The following is a 7,500-nucleotide window of genomic DNA, read 5'->3' as shown; positions in this document are numbered from 1 at the left end:
GTCTCATGTCTCACTCTGAGTCTCATGTCTCATGTCTCACGTCTCATGTCTCACTCTGAGTCTCATGTCTCATGTCTCATGTCTCACTCTGAGTCTCATGTCTCATGTCTCATGTCTCATGTCTCATGTCTCACTCTGAGTCTCATGTCTCATGTCTCACATCTCACATCTCACTCTGAGTCTCATGTCTCACGTCTCATGTCTCATGTCTCATGTCTCATGTCTCATGTCTCACGTCTCACTCTGAGTCTCATGTCTCATGTCTCATGTCTCATGTCTCATGTCTCATGTCTCACTCTGAGTCTCATGTCTCATGTCTCATGTCTCATGTCTCATGTCTCATGTCTCACTCTGAGTCTCATGTCTCATGTCTCATGTCTCACTCTGAGTTTCATGTCTCACGACTCACTCTGAGTCTCATGTCTCATGTCTCACTCTGAGTCTCATGTCTCATGTCTCATGTCTCATGTCTCACTCTGAGTCTCATGTCTCATGTCTCATGTCTCATGTCTCACTCTGAGTTTCATGTCTCACGACTCACTCTGAGTCTCATGTCTCATGTCTCACTCTGAGTCTCATGTCTCATGTCTCATGTCTCATGTCTCACGTCTCACGTCTCACGTCTCACGTCTCACGTCTCACTCTGAGTCTCATGTCTCATGTCTCATGTCTCATGTCTCATGTCTCACTCTGAGTCTCATGTCTCATGTCTCATGTCTCATGTCTCATGTCTCATGTCTCACGTCTCACGTCTCACTCTGAGTCTCATGTCTCACGTCTCACTCTGAGTCTCATGTCTCATGTCTCATGTCTCACGTCTCACTCTGAGTCTCATGTCTCATGTCTCACTCTGAGTCTCATGTCTCATGTCTCATGTCTCATGTCTCATGTCTCATGTCTCACGTCTCTCTCTGAGTCTCATGTCTCATGTCTCATGTCTCACGTCTCTCTCTGAGTCTCATGTCTCATGTCTCATGTCTCACTCTGAGTCTCATGTCTCATGTCTCATGTCTCATGTCTCATGTCTCATGTCTCACTCTGAGTCTCATGTCTCACGTCTCACTCTGAGTCTCATGTCTCATGTCTCATGTCTCTGAGTCTCATGTCTCATGTCTCATGTCTCATGTCTCATGTCTCACTCTGAGTCTCATGTCTCATGTCTCATGTCTCACTCTGAGTCTCATGTCTCATGTCTCATGTCTCACTCTGAGCCTCACGTCTCATGTCTCACGTCTCATGTCTCATGTCTCATGTCTCATGTCTCATGTCTCATGTCTCATGTCTCACTCTGAGTCTCATGTCTCATGTCTCACTCTGAGTCTCATGTCTCACTCTGAGTCTCATGTCTCATGTCTCATGTCTCATGTCTCACGTCTCACTCTGAGTCTCATGTCTCACGTCTCACTCTGAGTCTCATGTCTCATGTCTCATGTCTCACTCTGAGTCTCATGTCTCATGTCTCATGTCTCATGTCTCATGTCTCACGTCTCATGTCTCACTCTGAGTCTCATGTCTCATGTCTCACGTCTCATGTCTCACTCTGAGTCTCATGTCTCATGTCTCACTCTGAGTCTCATGTCTCACGTCTCACTCTGAGTCTCATGTCTCACGTCTCACTCTGAGTCTCATGTCTCATGTCTCATGTCTCATGTCTCACGTCTCACTCTGAGTCTCATGTCTCATGTCTCACTCTGAGTCTCATGTCTCATGTCTCATGTCTCATGTCTCACGTCTCTCTCTGAGTCTCATGTCTCATGTCTCATGTCTCACGTCTCTCTCTGAGTCTCATGTCTCATGTCTCATGTCTCACTCTGAGTCTCTTGTCTCATGTCTCATGTCTCATGTCTCATGTCTCATGTCTCACTCTGAGTCTCATGTCTCATGTCTCACGTCTCACTCTGAGTCTCATGTCTCATGTCTCATGTCTCATGTCTCATGTCTCACTCTGAGTCTCATGTCTCATGTCTCATGTCTCACTCTGAGTCTCATGTCTCATGTCTCATGTCTCATGTCTCATGTCTCACTCTGAGTCTCATGTCTCATGTCTCATGTCTCACTCTGAGTCTCACGTCTCATGTCTCACGTCTCATGTCTCATGTCTCATGTCTCATGTCTCATGTCTCACTCTGAGTCTCATGTCTCATGTCTCATGTCTCATGTCTCACTCTGAGTCTCATGTCTCATGTCTCACTCTGAGTCTCATGTCTCATGTCTCACTCTGAGTCTCACGTCTCATGTCTCATGTCTCATGTCTCACTCTGAGTCTCATGTCTCATGTCTCACTCTGAGTCTCATGTCTCATGTCTCATGTCTCATGTCTCATGTCTCATGTCTCACTCTGAGTCTCATGTCTCATGTCTCACGTCTCATGTCTCACTCTGAGTCTCATGTCTCATGTCTCACGTCTCATGTCTCACTCTGAGTCTCATGTCTCATGTCTCATGTCTCATGTCTCATGTCTCATGTCTCATGTCTCACTCTGAGTCTCATGTCTCATGTCTCATGTCTCATGTCTCACGTCTCACGTCTCACTCTGAGTCTCATGTCTCACATCTCACTCTGAGTCTCACGTCTCACTCTGAGTCTCATGTCTCACATCTCACTCTGAGTCTCATGTCTCATGTCTCACGTCTCACTCTGAGTCTCATGTCTCATGTCTCACTCTGAGTCTCATGTCTCATGTCTCATGTCTCACGTCTCTCTCTGAGTCTCATGTCTCATGTCTCACGTCTCTCTCTGAGTCTCATGTCTCATGTCTCATGTCTCACTCTGAGTCTCATGTCTCATGTCTCATGTCTCATGTCTCATGTCTCACTCTGAGTCTCATGTCTCATGTCTCATGTCTCACTCTGAGTCTCATGTCTCATGTCTCATGTCTCATGTCTCACTCTGAGTCTCATGTCTCATGTCTCATGTCTCACTCTGAGTCTCACGTCTCATGTCTCACGTCTCATGTCTCATGTCTCATGTCTCATGTCTCATGTCTCACTCTGAGTCTCATGTCTCATGTCTCATGTCTCATGTCTCATGTCTCACGTCTCTCTCTGAGTCTCATGTCTCATGTCTCATGTCTCACGTCTCTCTCTGAGTCTCATGTCTCATGTCTCATGTCTCACTCTGAGTCTCTTGTCTCATGTCTCATGTCTCATGTCTCATGTCTCACTCTGAGTCTCATGTCTCATGTCTCACGTCTCACTCTGAGTCTCATGTCTCATGTCTCATGTCTCATGTCTCATGTCTCACTCTGAGTCTCATGTCTCATGTCTCATGTCTCACTCTGAGTCTCATGTCTCATGTCTCATGTCTCATGTCTCATGTCTCACTCTGAGTCTCATGTCTCATGTCTCATGTCTCACTCTGAGTCTCACGTCTCATGTCTCACGTCTCATGTCTCATGTCTCATGTCTCATGTCTCATGTCTCATGTCTCACTCTGAGTCTCATGTCTCATGTCTCATGTCTCATGTCTCACTCTGAGTCTCATGTCTCATGTCTCACTCTGAGTCTCATGTCTCATGTCTCACTCTGAGTCTCACGTCTCATGTCTCATGTCTCATGTCTCACTCTGAGTCTCATGTCTCATGTCTCACTCTGAGTCTCATGTCTCATGTCTCATGTCTCATGTCTCATGTCTCATGTCTCATGTCTCACTCTGAGTCTCATGTCTCATGTCTCATGTCTCACGTCTCATGTCTCACTCTGAGTCTCATGTCTCATGTCTCACGTCTCATGTCTCACTCTGAGTCTCATGTCTCATGTCTCATGTCTCATGTCTCATGTCTCATGTCTCACTCTGAGTCTCATGTCTCATGTCTCATGTCTCATGTCTCACGTCTCACGTCTCACTCTGAGTCTCATGTCTCACATCTCACTCTGAGTCTCACGTCTCACTCTGAGTCTCATGTCTCACATCTCACTCTGAGTCTCATGTCTCATGTCTCACGTCTCACTCTGAGTCTCATGTCTCATGTCTCACTCTGAGTCTCATGTCTCATGTCTCATGTCTCACGTCTCTCTCTGAGTCTCATGTCTCATGTCTCACGTCTCTCTCTGAGTCTCATGTCTCATGTCTCATGTCTCACTCTGAGTCTCATGTCTCATGTCTCATGTCTCATGTCTCATGTCTCACTCTGAGTCTCATGTCTCATGTCTCATGTCTCACTCTGAGTCTCATGTCTCATGTCTCATGTCTCATGTCTCACTCTGAGTCTCATGTCTCATGTCTCATGTCTCACTCTGAGTCTCACGTCTCATGTCTCACGTCTCATGTCTCATGTCTCATGTCTCATGTCTCATGTCTCATGTCTCACTCTGAGTCTCATGTCTCATGTCTCACTCTGAGTCTCATGTCTCATGTCTCATGTCTCATGTCTCACTCTGAGTCTCATGTCTCATGTCTCATGTCTCACTCTGAGTCTCACGTCTCATGTCTCATGTCTCACTCTGAGTCTCATGTCTCATGTCTCACTCTGAGTCTCATGTCTCATGTCTCATGTCTCATGTCTCACGTCTCAGGTCTCATGTCTCACTCTGAGTCTCATGTCTCATGTCTCACTCTGAGTCTCATGTCTCATGTCTCATGTCTCACTCTGAGTCTCACGTCTCATGTCTCATGTCTCATGTCTCACTCTGAGTCTCATGTCTCATGTCTCACTCTGAGTCTCATGTCTCATGTCTCATGTCTCATGTCTCATATCTCATGTCTCACGTCTCATGTCTCATGTCTCATGTCTCATGTCTCACTCTGAGTCTCATGTCTCATGTCTCATGTCTCACTCTGAGTCTCATGTCTCACTCTGAGTCTCATGTCTCATGTCTCACTCTGAGTCTCATGTCTCATGTCTCATGTCTCATGTCTCATGTCTCACTCTGAGTCTCATGTCTCATGTCTCACTCTGAGTCTCATGTCTCATGTCTCATGTCTCACTCTGAGTCTCACGTCTCATGTCTCATGTCTCATGTCTCACTCTGAGTCTCATGTCTCATGTCTCACTCTGAGTCTCATGTCTCATGTCTCATGTCTCATGTCTCATATCTCATGTCTCACGTCTCACGTCTCATGTCTCATGTCTCATGTCTCACTCTGAGTCTCATGTCTCATGTCTCACGTCTCTCTCTGAGTCTCATGTCTCATGTCTCATGTCTCACTCTGAGTCTCATGTCTCATGTCTCATGTCTCATGTCTCATGTCTCACTCTGAGTCTCATGTCTCATGTCTCATGTCTCACTCTGAGTCTCATGTCTCATGTCTCATGTCTCATGTCTCACTCTGAGTCTCATGTCTCATGTCTCATGTCTCATGTCTCACTCTGAGTCTCATGTCTCATGTCTCATGTCTCACTCTGAGTCTCACGTCTCATGTCTCATGTCTCACGTCTCATGTCTCATGTCTCATGTCTCATGTCTCATGTCTCACTCTGAGTCTCATGTCTCATGTCTCACTCTGAGTCTCATGTCTCATGTCTCATGTCTCATGTCTCACTCTGAGTCTCATGTCTCATGTCTCATGTCTCACTCTGAGTCTCACGTCTCATGTCTCATGTCTCACTCTGAGTCTCATGTCTCATGTCTCACTCTGAGTCTCATGTCTCATGTCTCATGTCTCATGTCTCATGTCTCACGTCTCAGGTCTCATGTCTCACTCTGAGTCTCATGTCTCATGTCTCACTCTGAGTCTCATGTCTCATGTCTCATGTCTCACTCTGAGTCTCACGTCTCATGTCTCATGTCTCATGTCTCACTCTGAGTCTCATGTCTCATGTCTCACTCTGAGTCTCATGTCTCATGTCTCATGTCTCATGTCTCATATCTCATGTCTCACGTCTCATGTCTCATGTCTCATGTCTCATGTCTCACTCTGAGTCTCATGTCTCATGTCTCATGTCTCACTCTGAGTCTCATGTCTCACTCTGAGTCTCATGTCTCATGTCTCACTCTGAGTCTCATGTCTCATGTCTCATGTCTCATGTCTCATGTCTCACTCTGAGTCTCATGTCTCATGTCTCACTCTGAGTCTCATGTCTCATGTCTCATGTCTCATATCTCATGTCTCACGTCTCATGTCTCACGTCTCATGTCTCATGTCTCATGTCTCACTCTGAGTCTCATGTCTCATGTCTCATGTCTCACTCTGAGTCTCATGTCTCACTCTGAGTCTCATGTCTCACGTCTCACTCTGAGTCTCATCCTCTTGTTTCAGCTTCACACGTCCAAACCTGGATTATCTTTATACTAACTCAGGTTTATGTTTGGACACTTTTCCTTCTGGAGATTAATACTCATCTGTTAAAAACCAGATTCCACCTTCAGTTTTTGTTTGTAAGAGTTTTAATATATATTTATACAAATAGAATGAAAAGCAGCAGCTTGTTATATCCAGAGTTTGTTTTATGAGGAGCACTCAGTGCATGTAATGTTTTATACCTAAAGTTATTTATTTTTATCATTATTATTATTGATAATTCCACACAGGGATAAAAGGAGCTAAACTCTGCACACAGATGATTCAGACTTTCTCCTGCTTCCTGCCTCGTGTTTCCCAGTCAATGTAAATGTCCTCACTCGTCCCCGGTGGAAACTCCCAGTTCAACCTGCTCCTCTGGAGTTAAACCTCCTCAGATGCAGATTCCAGATCCGCAGTGTTTTGTTATTTTTGGCAGAGGTTCAGATTTCATTTGGAGCAAAGTCAAGCCAGCCAATCAGGGGCCAGCTAGCGTTTATACCAGAGATAACATCAGAGCAGATTTCTACTGGAGCTCGGGAACTTGTTAACCCCCCCCCCCCCTCCCGGCTGCTCCATCCCTCCTCATAATGAGGAACTTATCCTCCTCCATCTCTTCCTCCTCCTCCTCCTCCTCCTCCTCCTCCTCCTCCTCCTCCTCCTTCTCCTTCTCCTCCTCCTCCTCCTCCTCCTCCTCCTCCTCCTCCTCCTCCTCCTCCTCCACAGCCAAAACATCAGTGTCCATCTTTACACAAACATCCTGTTTAAATGTCATCTAATCTCATCTGTCCGCAAAACATTAGGAAGGGGAGAGGAGAGAGGGAGACAGGGAGGGAGGAGGAGAAGGAGAAGGAGAAGGAGGAGAAGAGAGAGAGGAGGAGAAGGATGAGGAAGAGGATAATAGGCAGAGGAGGAGGAGGAGAAGGAGGAACAGAGAGAGGAGGAGGATTGGAGAAAAGAGAGAAATAAGAGAGAAGAGGAAGAGAGATCTGTCAGTTAGGTGGAGAGGAGAGAGGGAGGAGAAGAAAAGACAAGATGTTAATGAGAGGCCTCACTAGAACACTGTGTGTGTGTGTGTGTGAGTGTGTTCTCGTTTTCGTTGCCTCATCAAGACGTCATGGGGACCAGAGCTCAGTCCTAAAGAGACTAACTAGTCCTGGTTAAGGTCAGAGGTCACGGGTCGGTAGGTTAAGGTTAGGGTCATGAACTGGTCCTAGTTAAGGTTTGAGACTCTGATCCAGCTGGTGGTGCAGTGTGGGTAACACGTACATGTGTGTGTGT

At 46.2% G+C, this 7,500-nt stretch overlaps 1 protein-coding gene across 1 annotated transcript in view; it reads left to right on the top strand.

Annotated features, from left to right (window-relative positions):
* Nucleotides 1-7,500, top strand: part of mdga2a (MAM domain containing glycosylphosphatidylinositol anchor 2a) — a 39,661-nt gene that overhangs the window by 12,327 nt on the left and 19,834 nt on the right. The gene's annotated exons all lie outside the window — the stretch shown is intronic.

This window comes from Limanda limanda, chromosome 12, assembly GCF_963576545.1.
Source record: "Limanda limanda chromosome 12, fLimLim1.1, whole genome shotgun sequence".
NCBI lineage: Eukaryota > Metazoa > Chordata > Actinopteri > Pleuronectiformes > Pleuronectidae > Limanda > Limanda limanda.
Note: the sequence above shows the minus strand (reverse complement) of the source record. Positions and strands in the feature narration are given on the sequence as shown.